At 41.8% G+C, this 12337-nt stretch overlaps 1 non-coding gene across 1 annotated transcript; it reads left to right on the top strand.

Annotated features, from left to right (window-relative positions):
- On the top strand, window positions 1–126 carry LOC138444461 (small nucleolar RNA SNORD22). The gene has a single exon (XR_011258486.1). It is a non-coding gene; the product is annotated as a small nucleolar RNA SNORD22 (small nucleolar RNA).
- Window positions 127–12337: the final 12211 nt, after the last annotated feature.

The raw sequence follows: 12337 nt of genomic DNA, 5'->3' as shown, positions 1-12337 counted from the left end.
TCCCAGTGAAGAAATCCTCACAAGTCTTACTTCCTGTCCTAGTCCCAGAGCCTGTAAAGGTGAACCCACTGGGGCTGGCTGGGGGAGAAGAGGAAAGCTTGTTCCAGAGGGAACTGTCTGAGGGATCATGAGAATTACTCAACAAGGCAAAGAGGGGAATAAATGACTGGTTGAAAGGCAGATTTTCTTCTTTTCCCCCTAGATCTGAAGAAAGAACAAAGCACACATAATGGAATCTAATGTAGAAGATATCAAAACTGAAAAATCTTTGTACAGATTGCCTGTTCAACTTAGCATATTTGAATCATTTCAGCCTAAATAAAAATTTTTTTAAACCTTCAAAAAAAAAATAAAAATAAACTATCAGAAAAGTCAGTGGAGATGGAGAAGGAAATAGCAACCCCCTCCAGTATTCTTGCCAGGAGAACCGCATGGACAGATGAGCTGAGCAGGTTACAGTCCATGGGCTCTTAAGAGTTGGACACAACTTAGTGACTAAGCAACAACAACTGAATAGCACAGGGAAGTATATTCAATTTTCTGTGATAAACCGTAATGGAAAAGAATATTGAAAAAGAATAATATATATGTGTGTATGTATCTGAATCACTTTGCTGTACAGCAGAAATTAACACAACGTTATAAATCAACTATGTTTCAATAAAATTTAAAAAAAGAAAAAAGTTGATGGAGAGCCATTGTTGAATTTTAGCAATGAGATGGACTTGATCAGATTTTCATCTTGGAAAGATCACCTCAGCTTAGTTTGGAAGCAACAGCAGAAAAGAAGCTACAACTCTACTCCAGGCAAAATACATGACCACCTCAGTAAGATACAGTAACAGTGGGGTGAGGAGGAGATCAGCTTCCACAGCGCAGATGTAATTTTGGCAGGACTTGGTGATAGTTGGATGTGGAAGAAGTGAGAAGAAGAATCATGGCTGATTCTGAGGTTTCTGCCTTGGAATAAACAGTGGTTAACATAAAATACAAGAAAAGGAACAGCGGTCTTGGAAGCAAATGAGTACAGTGCTGTAGAAAGTCACAGAGGTCACTGTGCACTATGATGATAACGAAAAGTGTTTAAGAGGCCTTGTCTGATGGACACAATATGATTTGGTGTCTTTAAATACCTGGTTTGGGGCTTTGACGACTCAACAAAGTTAAGGCTGGAAAGAGAGCATGGCGATCTGGTGGGTATCTTCTGGGAGGAAGAGAAAGGCATGGCTTGAGCTAAAGCACAGAGAGGAGTAGCCAGCTGCCCAAACACTGAGGACCTGCACACCTGAGAGCTAGTACTGTCACTGAGATTCTCTCCAGGCATCAAGCAAAGCACCTGGGGCTGACCGCCAAGGTAAGAAGAATATGTATATATAGAATATTTTATACAGATAAATATTCTTCCCCATGTTACCAAGTGTCCCACCCACTTGGCCAGAGAATGCTATAGAACAATATATGAGCAAAGACTTTCCAAGTAGGCATACGTATTTTCAAGAAATTGATTTCCTCATTTATATGAAAGTTTAGAGCTTCCCTGGTGGCTCATCTGGTAAAGAATCTGCCTGCTATGCAGGAGACCTGGATTCAATCCCTGGGTTGGGAAGATCCTCTGGAGAAGGAAATGGCTACCCACTCCAGTATTCTGGTCTGGAGAATTCAATGTATTGTATAGTCCATGGGGTCGCAAAGAGTCAGACACAACTGAGCAACTTTCACTTTCATGAAAGTTCAGAAAAGGGAAATATATATAAAATTAATAGAGGCAGAAAGTGGATCAGTGGTTGCCTGGGGCTGGGGGTGAGAATGGGGATTAACTATAAAGGACGGGAAGGATCTTATTGGAGTGATGAAAATGTTCTGAGACTGTCTTAATGAGATTGTTGCAATGTCACTGTATACTTAATTTTATAGGTAAAATATACTTCAGTAAATTTGCTTTTTAAAAGGGAAATCAGTCTGCAGATCTTCAACTTCTATCTGTGGTCTTTTTGAGAAATGATCTTCCTGAGAATGCACCTGTGTTCAAAGTTATGCAAAATCTCCTTTTCTACCTCCCCTTCCCATTAGCCAAACTTAAAAAAGGAAGAAAGTCACATTATTCTACTGTGACTCAGAGTGAAAAAACTTCCCAGTTGCCAAGAAAAACATTCTAAATATTGGTTTCTGGGATGCTTCATTTAATATTTAAATGCCTTAGGATTTCTTATCTTTCTCTCGTTTATATTTAATTTTGTTAAGAGTATAGCCTGGTATTAGAAATCAAGTGTTTCAGCTTGTGTTGGGCTGTTGTGAATTTAGATAGAATGGGGTGGGGTGGTGGTGGCAGTGGGTGTGTGGATAGTTTTCATTTAAGGACTTTTCCACACCTCAGCTCTCATCAAGGAACACCCATGGGGAGTGGGATGGGGAATTATACAGGAACAAAGCAAAGATAATATTGATACAAAAAAAAGTCAGTGTTGAAACTAACATTTTCAAGAATTGGATTGGCTAGATATTGAAGAGATTCAGAACAAGCTTCCTCAAAACATGCCACTTTGTCATTTGAATTATTTTGACTTGAAGTCAATCAATGCCTAAAAGACTCAGGAAGACCTTTTTATAATACCTCTACCTTTGATGCCTAAAACAACTTAGAGGGCCTAGTCTAGGAAGAGAACTATCACCAAAGACAATCACAAAGAATATGGCCAAAGATATGGGAAGCTGGCAGGGAACTTCAATGTCCTCTCTATGTCCCCATTGTCTCTGCATGGCAGGGCAATAATTTCTTTACCAAATATTTGCCCTTCCCATCTTCCTATGAATTACCTTCCTCCACTTTGAAGCCCAGGCCCCTACCTTCTCTCCTTAGCTCAGAATGACATGCAAGCTTCAATTGCCTGTCTTTGACCCTCTTATGTCTATGTGAGGTTCCCACAAGTATGAAGTTACATTTGTTTTTCTCCTGTTAATCTGTCTTATGTCAATAGAGAGGGCATATGTGTGTCTTTGGAGCCAGATGGCCTAGATTCAAATTCCAGATCTGACTCTTACTAGCTGGGTCACCTTGGGGAAGTTCTTTAACCTCTCTTTGCCTCATTTTGCCCATGTGTAATATGGGGATACTAAGCCATGTCGTGTGGGGCCACCCAAGATGGATGGGTTATGGTGGAGAGGTCTGACAGAATGTGGTCCACTGGAGAAGGGAATGGCAAACCACTTTAGCATTCTTGCCTTGAGAACCCCATGAACAGTACGAAAAGGCAAAATGATAGGATACTGAAAGGGGAACTCCCCAGGTCGGTAGGTGCCCAATATGCTACTGGAGATCAGTGGAGAAATAACTCCAGAAAGAATGAAGGGATGGAGCCAAAGCAAAAACAACACCCAATTGTGGATGTGACTGGTGATAGAAGCAAGGTCTGATGCTGTAAAGAGCAATATTGCATAGGAACCTGGAATGTCAGGTCTGTGAATCAAGGCAAATTGGAAGTGGTCAAACAGGAGATGGCAAGAGAGAACATCGACATTCTAGGAATCAGCAAACTAAAATGGACTGGAATGGGTGAATTTAACTCAGATGACCATTATATCTACTACTGCAGGCAGGAATCCCTTAGAAGAAATGGAGTAGCCATCCTGGTCCACAAGAGAGTTTGAAATGCAGTACTTGGATGCAATCTCAAAAATGACAGAATGATCTCTGTTCATTTCCAAGGCAAACCATTCAATATCACAGTGACCCAAGCCTATGCCCCAACCAGTAACACTGAAGAAGCTGAAGTTAAATGATTTTATGAAGACCTACAAGACCTTTTAGAACTAACACCCATAAAAGATGTCCTTTTCATTATAGGGGACTGGAATGAAAAAGTAGGAAGTCAAGAAACACCTGGAGTAACAGGCAAATTTGGCCTTGGAGTACAAAATGAAGTAGGGCAAAGGCTAATAGAGTTTTGCTAAGAGAACGCACTGGTCATAGCAAACACCCTCTTCGAACAACACAAGAGAAGACTCTACACATTGACATCACCAGATGGTCAACACTGAAATCAGATTGATTATATTCTTTCCAGTCAAGATGGAGAAGCTTCACAGAGTCAGCAAAAACAAGACTGGGAGCTGACTGTGGCTCAGATGATGAACTCCTTATTGCCAAATTCAGACTTCAATTGAAGAAAGTAGGGAAAACCGCTAGACCATTCAGGTATGACCTAAATCAAATCTCTTATGATTATACAGTGAAAGTGAGAAATAGATTTAAGGGACTAGATCTGATAGACAGAGTGCCTGATGAACTATGGACAGAGGTTTGTGACATTGTACAGGAGACAGGGATCAAAACCATCCCCATGGAAAAGAAAAGCAAAAAAGCAAAATGGGTGTTTGGGGAGGCCTTACATATAGCTGTGAAAAGAAGAGAAATGAAAAGCAAGGGGAAAAAGGAAAGATATAAGCATCTGAATGCAGAGTTCCAAAGAATAGCAAGGAGACATAAGAAAGCCTTCTTCAGCGATCAGTGTAAAGAAATAGAGGAAAACAACAGAATGGGAAAAACTAGAGATCTCTTCAAGAAAATTAGAGATACCAAGGGAACATATCATGCAAAAATGGGCTCAATAAAGCACAGAAATGGTATGGACCTAACAGAAGCAGAAGATATTAAGAAGAGGTGGCAAGAATACACAGAAGAACTATACAAAAAAGAGCTTCATGACCCAGATAATCACGATGGTGTGATCACTCACCTAGAGCCAGACATCCTGGAATGTGAAGTCAAGTGGGCCTCAGAAAGCATCACTACGAACAAAGCTAGTGGAGGTGATGGAATTCCAGTTGAGCTATTGCAAATCCGGGAAGGTGATGCTATGAAAGTGCTGCACTCAATATGCCAGCAAATTTGGAAAACAGCAGCGGCCACAGGACTGGAAAAGGTCAGTTTTCATTCCAATCCCAAAGAAAAGCAATGCCAAAGAATGCTCAAACTACTACACAATTGCTCTCATCTCACATGCTAGTAAAGTAATGCTCAAAATTCTCCAAGCCAGGCTTCAGCAGTATGTGAACTGTGAACTCCCAGATGTTCAAGCTGGTTTTAGAAAAGGCAGAGGAACCAGAGATCAAATTGCCAACATCCACCGGATCATGGAAAAAGCAAGGGAGTTCCAGAAAAACATCTATTTCTGCTTTATTGACTATGCCAAAGCCTTTGACTGTGTGGATCACAATAAACTGTGGAAAATTCTGAGAGAGATGGGAATACCAGACCACCTGACCTGCCTCTTGAGAAACCTATATGCAAGTTAGGAAGCAACAGTTAGAACTGGACATGGAACAACAGACTGGTTCCAAATAGGAAAAGGAGTACGTCAAGGCTGTATATTGTCACCCTGCTTATTTAACTTCTATGCAGAGTACATCATGAGAAATGCTGGGCTGGAGGAAGCACAAGCTGGAATCAAGATTGCCAGGAGAAATATCAATAACCTCAGATATGCAGATGACACCACCCTTATGGCAGAAAGGGAAGAGGAACTAAAAAGCCCCTTGATGAAAGTGAAAGAGGAGAGTGAAAAAGTTGGCTTAAAGCTCAACATTCAGAAAATGAAGATCATGGCATCTGGTCCCATCACTTCATGGGAAACAGATGGGGAAACAGTGGAAACAGTGTCAGACTTTATTTGGGGGGGGCTCCAAAATCACTGCAGATGGTGATTGCAGCCATGAAATTAAAAGACGCTTACTCCTTGGAAGAAAAGTTATGACCAACTTCGATAGCATATTCAAAAACAGAGACATTACTTTGCCAACAAAGGTCCATCTAGTCAAGGCTATGATTTTTTCCAATGGTCATGTATGGATGTGAGAGTTGGACTGTAAAGAAAGCTGAGCACCAAAGAACTGATGCTTTTGAACTGTGTTGTTGGAGAAGACTCTTGAGAGTCCCTTGGACTGCAAGGAGATCCAACCAGTCCATTCTAAAAGAGACCAGTCCTGGGTATTCTTTGGAAGGAATGATGCTAAAGCTGAAACTCCAATACTTTAGCCACCTCATGCAAAGTGTTGACTCATTGGAAAAGACTCTGATGCTGGGAGGGATTGGGGGCAGGAGGAGAAGGGGACGACAGAGGATGAGATGGCTGGATGGCATCACGGACTCGATGGACGTGAGTCTGAGTGAACTCCAGGAGTTGGTGATGGACAGGGAGGCCTGGCGTGCTGTGATTTATGGGGTCGCAAAGAGTTGGACACGACTGAGCGACTGAACTGAACTGAATTGAATATGGGGATAATAAAGCATCTATCTTCAGATTGTTCTGCAGATTGACTTGACTCATATAATGTATTAGAATAATATTAGCCTTATAGTAAATATTTGATAAATGTTACCTGTTGCTTTGTGTGGCTGAAGACATTATATAAATGGCATCATACAATTAAAAAAAAAATCTGTCTTATGTCAGTTTAATGAATACACCAGCCAATAGGTCAGAGAAATTTTTTTCCTCCGCAACACTATCTTGTACTTGCCCCTTCAGAATTATGCCTTCCTGGTCTCTACTCTGTTTTGTGCTCTTGGAGGCTGTCTATACCTGACCTGTATAGATTACATCTGCCTTCCCAAAGAGTTCTGACAATGGAGGGCGCCATAGATGGTAATAGTATTGATAATAGTAGGTCAGAGAAGGGCAAGGAATTAAGTTGTAGTATTAACTCCTTTGGCTCTCTCCTGCAGGGGTGCCTGAATCTTGCCAAAACACTTGACCTGAAGTCACAGCTCGCGATGGGCAGCCCTCTAGCTCTCTTTGTTGGGGTAACCCACTTAAAGATGCTTGCTCCTTGGAAGAAAAGCTATGACAAAGCTACACAGTGTATTAAGAAGCAGAGACACAACTTTACCAACAAAGGTCTGTATAGTCAAAGCTATGGTTTTTCCAGTAGTCATGTATGGAAGTGAGATTTGGACCATAAAGAAGGCTGACTGCCGAAGAACTGATGCTTTCAAAATGTGATGTTATCACTCATTATCAGAGAAATGCAAATCAAAATCATAGGGAGGTACCATTTCACACCAGTCAGAATGGCTGCTATCCAAAAGTCTACAAGCAATAAATGCTGGAGAGGGTGTGGAGAAAAGGGAACCCTCTTACACTGTTGGTGGGAATGCAAACTAGTACAGCCACTATGGAAAACAGTGTGGAGATTCCTTAAAAAACTGGAAATAGAACTGCCATATGACCCAGCAATACACGCCGAGGAAACCAGAATTGAAAGAGACACGTGTACCCCAATGTTCATCACAGCACTGTTTATAATAGCCAGGACATGGAAGCAACCTAGATGTCCATCAGCAGATGAATGGATAAGAAAGCTGCGGTACATATACACAATGGAGTATTACTCAGCCATTAAAAAGAATACATTTTAATCCGTTCTAATGAGGTGGATGAAACTGGAGTCTATTATACAGAGTGAAGTAAGCCAGAAAGAAAAACACCAATACAGTATACTAACACATATATATGGAATTTAGAAAGAGGGTAACGATAACCCTATATGCGAGACAGCAAAAGAGACACAGATGTATAGAACAGTCTTTTGGACTCTGTGAGAGAGGGAGAGGGTGGGACGATTTGGGAGAATGGCACTGAAACATGCATATTATCATATGTGAAACAAATCGCCAATCCAGATTCAATGCACGAGACAGGGTGCTCGGGGCTGGTGCCCTGGGATGACCCAGAGGGACTGGATGGGGAGGGAGGTGCGAGGGGGGTTCAGGATGTACACCCGTGGCAGATTCATGTCATTGTATGGCAAAACCACTACAATATTGTAAAGTAATTAGCCTCCAATTAAAATAATAAATTCATATTTTAAAAATTAAAAAATAAATAAATAAAAATGTGATGTTAGAGAAGACTCTTGAGAGGCCCTTGGACTGCAACAAGATCAAACCAGTCAATCCTAAAGGAAATCAGTCCTGAATATTCATTGAAGTTGAAGCTCCAATACTTTGGTCACCTGGATCCAAAGAGCTGACTCATTAGAAAAGAACTTAATGGTGGGAAAGATTGCAGGCAAGAAGAGAAGGGGATTATAGAGGATGAGATTGTTGGATGGCATCACTGACGCAATGGATGTGAGTTTGAGCAAGCTCTGGGAGTTGGTGATAGAAAGGAAGCCTGGTGTGCTGCAGTCCATGGGGTCGCAAAGTGTTAGACACAACTGACTGACTGAACAGCAACTTCCTCTTCTTATCCCTTCAGGCCTGGACGGTAGCTGTTGCTGACTCCCCTGTTGCTGACTCCAGGTACCACACAATCCCTGCACCTTTCCTATACCTTATCTCTGAAAATAGTCCCTTCATGAAAACTCTCTTTAATTGATCTGGTTTGATTCTGTCATCTATTTCCTGACAGTATTCAATTGATTTAGGACCTGCATATCTCCTGCTACAGTAATCTCTTAGCTGCCAGATCAAACTGTGCTGAGCACAGACACACTCACACAGAGAGAAATTGTCTCTAGAAGGCAAAAATCTAACCATGTCAATATCCGACCCTTTCACCTTTCTTATTAAAATCCAATGTCTCCCCTCTGTCCTCTAGATAAAGCTCAGGTTCTCTATCTCAGCATTCAATAAGTGCCACCATCTGGCCCTTGACTAATTCCCTAGCCTCATCTCCAGGCCATCCCCACTTCACACTGGATGTTCCAGGAATATCAAACTCTCTGTAGTTTCTCCCACTGTGCTTTTCTCTCCTTGCCACCTTCCTTGCACTTGGTGTGCCCTCCCATATTCCTAAACTCCTTATTTCATTCATCCTTTAAGAATCAGCTAAGGAGGGACTCCCCTGGTAGTCCCGTGGTTAAGAATCTGCCTTCCAATGCAGGCTACACAGGTTCGATCCCTGTCCAGGAAACTAAGATCCCGCATGCCTCATGGCCAAAAAACCAAGATGTAAAGCAGAAGCAGTATTGTTAGGGGAAGCACGCTGATTGAAACCGCCCACCCTGGCCAGGCACCATAGTAACCGTTTGCATGGGTTGTTTTAAGACAGGAGATCCTGATAAGGAATACGGAACTAATAAGCCACCACCAACCGGAAGAGTTGGGGAAAGGTTGAAAGGAGACACCGCGTGTCCGTCCACTGCCCAGAATCCCTCTCGCTAGCATCCATCTTGGCTGAGCGGTGCGTGGACCACCAGGAAAGACTCTGAATTAGAATGATTGGCCAAAGACCACCCAGAAACTAATCCCATCACCAGAAAACCTGAGACTGCGAGGCAGTTCTCATAGACTTTAAAAACGGTCCACATCAGGGCTTCCCTGGTGGCTCCATGGTCAAGAATCCACCTGCCAATGCGGAAGACATGGGTTGGATCCCTGATCTGCGGAAATTCCCCCTGCCATGGAACAACTAAGCCCATGCACCGCAACTATTGAACCTGTGCTCTAGAGCCCGGGAGCCACAACTACTGAGCCCACATGCTGCAACCACGGAAAGCCTGAGTGCCCGAGCCCGTGCTCCACAACAAGAAGCCTCCGCAATGAGAAGTATACACTTCTTACCAAAACTATAGAGTAGCCCTCGCTTGCCACAGCTAGAGAAAAGCTGGTGCAACAACAAAAGACCAAGCCCAGCCAAAAATAAGTAAATAATTTTTTAAAAAAAGGTCCACATCACAAATAAATAAATATTAGAAAGAGAGAGAGAGAGGAAGGGAGGAAGGAAAAAGAAGAAAGGAAGGAAGGGAGGAAAGGAAAAACAAAAGAAGGGGGGGAAAGGTGGGAAGGATGGAGAAAGGGAAAATCCATCTGTACTGTGATCCCTTTCTGCAAAATTGAATACATGGATTTTATATGAGAATGGATATGCAGAGAGGTAGCTAAGGGAATTGTTTTAAAAAAAACCAATATTTAACTTGATATCAAATTTTTACTTTCTTTTGTTGAAGGATAATTTTTTATAAGGCAAAGTCATACTGTCATACAAATATAAAATGAACAAGTACCAAAATTTTTACTTAACTCAATAATTCATGAAGGGAACCACTAAGATATTATAACTGATTCAAAAGTGAATTCAAAGAACCGCACATAGAGGGAGACCATAAGGAAAACTAAAATAAATTTGCTTAATAGATGCAAAGCTGATTTCTTCCACAGTGGAGGGAAGGAAACCAATTGAATCTCCTCCAGACAACATTTATTTGCATCTGTGGATAGGCATCATTTGCATTGCTATCAGTTGTAAATAACTCAAAGGCAATGAAAGGTGCAGTGACCCCACAGAATCTGATCACCTGAAGAGTATGCTAGACAAAGCCTGGCTTACCATGGAAGACATCAATCCATCTCAAAGTCAGATTCACTATGAAGCCTTTCACAGCTTTTCCCTGAATTTTCTCAAATATATATTTTTTAATTTTACAGTGAACATTTACCCCTTTTTAAAAAAGCACGCATCTTTTAAAGTAAAAATAACAATAAGAAAAGTTCCTTTTCCTGAGTCCACTCTGGTATTACTTTCCCCAATATGTTTTATCTAACCACTGCAACCTCAATGTTTGGAAACTGTGTTCATCATATTTACCTCCTAACACTATGGATAATAACCGTTTTTGTTTGTTTTTTTTTTTTGTCTGCAGACCCAGTTCAGAGTATGAGAACTGTTGAAGCAGGAGGGAAGAGGGCAGGGCACAACCTTTTAGGGGCTTCCTGCATAGCTCAGTTGGTAAAGCATCTGCCTGCAATATGGGAGACCTGGATTCAGTTCCTGAGTTGGGACGTTCCCCTGGAGAAGGAAATGGCAACCCACTCCAGTATTATTGCCTGGAGAATCCTCTGGACAGAGAATCCTATGGACAGAGGGGCCTGGCATGCTACAGTTCATGGGATCGCAAGAGTCAGACACGACTTAGTGCTATCTTTCTTTCTTTCACAACCTTTAAAAGTGTGACATAGCCTGAGGACACGACATAAACTGATTAGAACCAAATAGGTCCAAGATGGCAGATGAGTCTACTTCTACTAGATCGTGAGCCTCAGAATACACTCATTTTAACACATCAGCTAAATGACACACTCACAGGCTCCATGGCAGTTCCAAGGCCAATCATAAAGGTCAGAAAGTGGGCCGCCATGGCCCAATTCCTGGAAATGCCCATCCCTTTCCCAAAATAGCTAGAATACTCCTCCCACTCATTAGCCTGTGAAATTATCCACTCCAGTCTGTGAAATCGCAAACAGTTGGACACAACTGCGTGACAAAGCACGCACATAAAATCTGACATCCCCATACCATGGTGCTGCTCTTGCCTTCTGAGATGGCCCACATTCTGTCGATGGAGTATGTTTCTCTCTAAATAAATTCACTTCTTTATCATTTCGTTTCCTACTGAATTCTTTCTATGTCATGACATCGAGAATCTGTGCTTCACTAAGTCCTGAGACCAGGTGAGTGATCTCAGTTAAAAGACCACGGGTTCAAGCCCCAATCTGTGTGTACAATTTCACTTTGAGTACCAAAGGTAAAACTATGATAGAGGCATCCTTGTATTCCACGCACTCAGTACATATCAGGTTCCCATTAAATTTTTGTTGAAAAAAAATGAGGAAACTAGTACACTCCTAGATTCTGTATCTTTTTTTCCAAAATAAAGAAAGATGTGAAGGAAACGGGGCGGGGTGGGGGTGCGGATGAGAAATGCATAGCTTTTTGATTTCCCCAGGTAGATTCTTCCTTGTCAAAAAGACTGAGAAATGGTTTGGGGAACGGAGATCGAGGGATTCTGTTCTTGGACAAGATGAAGCCCCAGAAATTTAAGAATAAACTGCCTGGAGTGACACTGACAAAAAGTTAAGTAGGAGGACAAGGAAACCCTTCTATTTTGAATCCCTGGCTACAGGGGAGGTAAGGAACCATAATAAATGAGTAGGAACCATAGGACCTAAGTTTCTGAGATAAAAGATTATGAATTTTTGTGTATATAGTTTGCTTCAAAAGCATCACCTGCTTTGATATTTGCCGAAGATTTACTAAAGTTTAAGTGTTTAAATAAGGGAATTGGTTTTATGTAAATCAGTTCAGAAGTATAGATTTGTGGAGATTTGAGCAAAGGGTCAGAATCCTAAACATCAGGAAAACACAAGTTCACTGTGCACACAAGGCCTGATGCCATCCTAAGCCTGAGCACTTAGAAACTGAGAATGGCTTCTTGAAAGTAAACGTTTGCAGGCCAGAGTTGAACTGACACAACAGGACAGCGCAGGGGAAGAGTGTGACTAAGAAATTCAACCCAGGGGTCTAAAGGGGCCCCTACAACCTCACTAGCTCACTGCAGC

Source organism: Ovis canadensis, chromosome 7 (genome assembly GCF_042477335.2).
Source record: "Ovis canadensis isolate MfBH-ARS-UI-01 breed Bighorn chromosome 7, ARS-UI_OviCan_v2, whole genome shotgun sequence".
NCBI classification, from domain to species: domain Eukaryota; kingdom Metazoa; phylum Chordata; class Mammalia; order Artiodactyla; family Bovidae; genus Ovis; species Ovis canadensis.
This window is presented reverse-complemented; position numbering and strand designations above follow the sequence as displayed.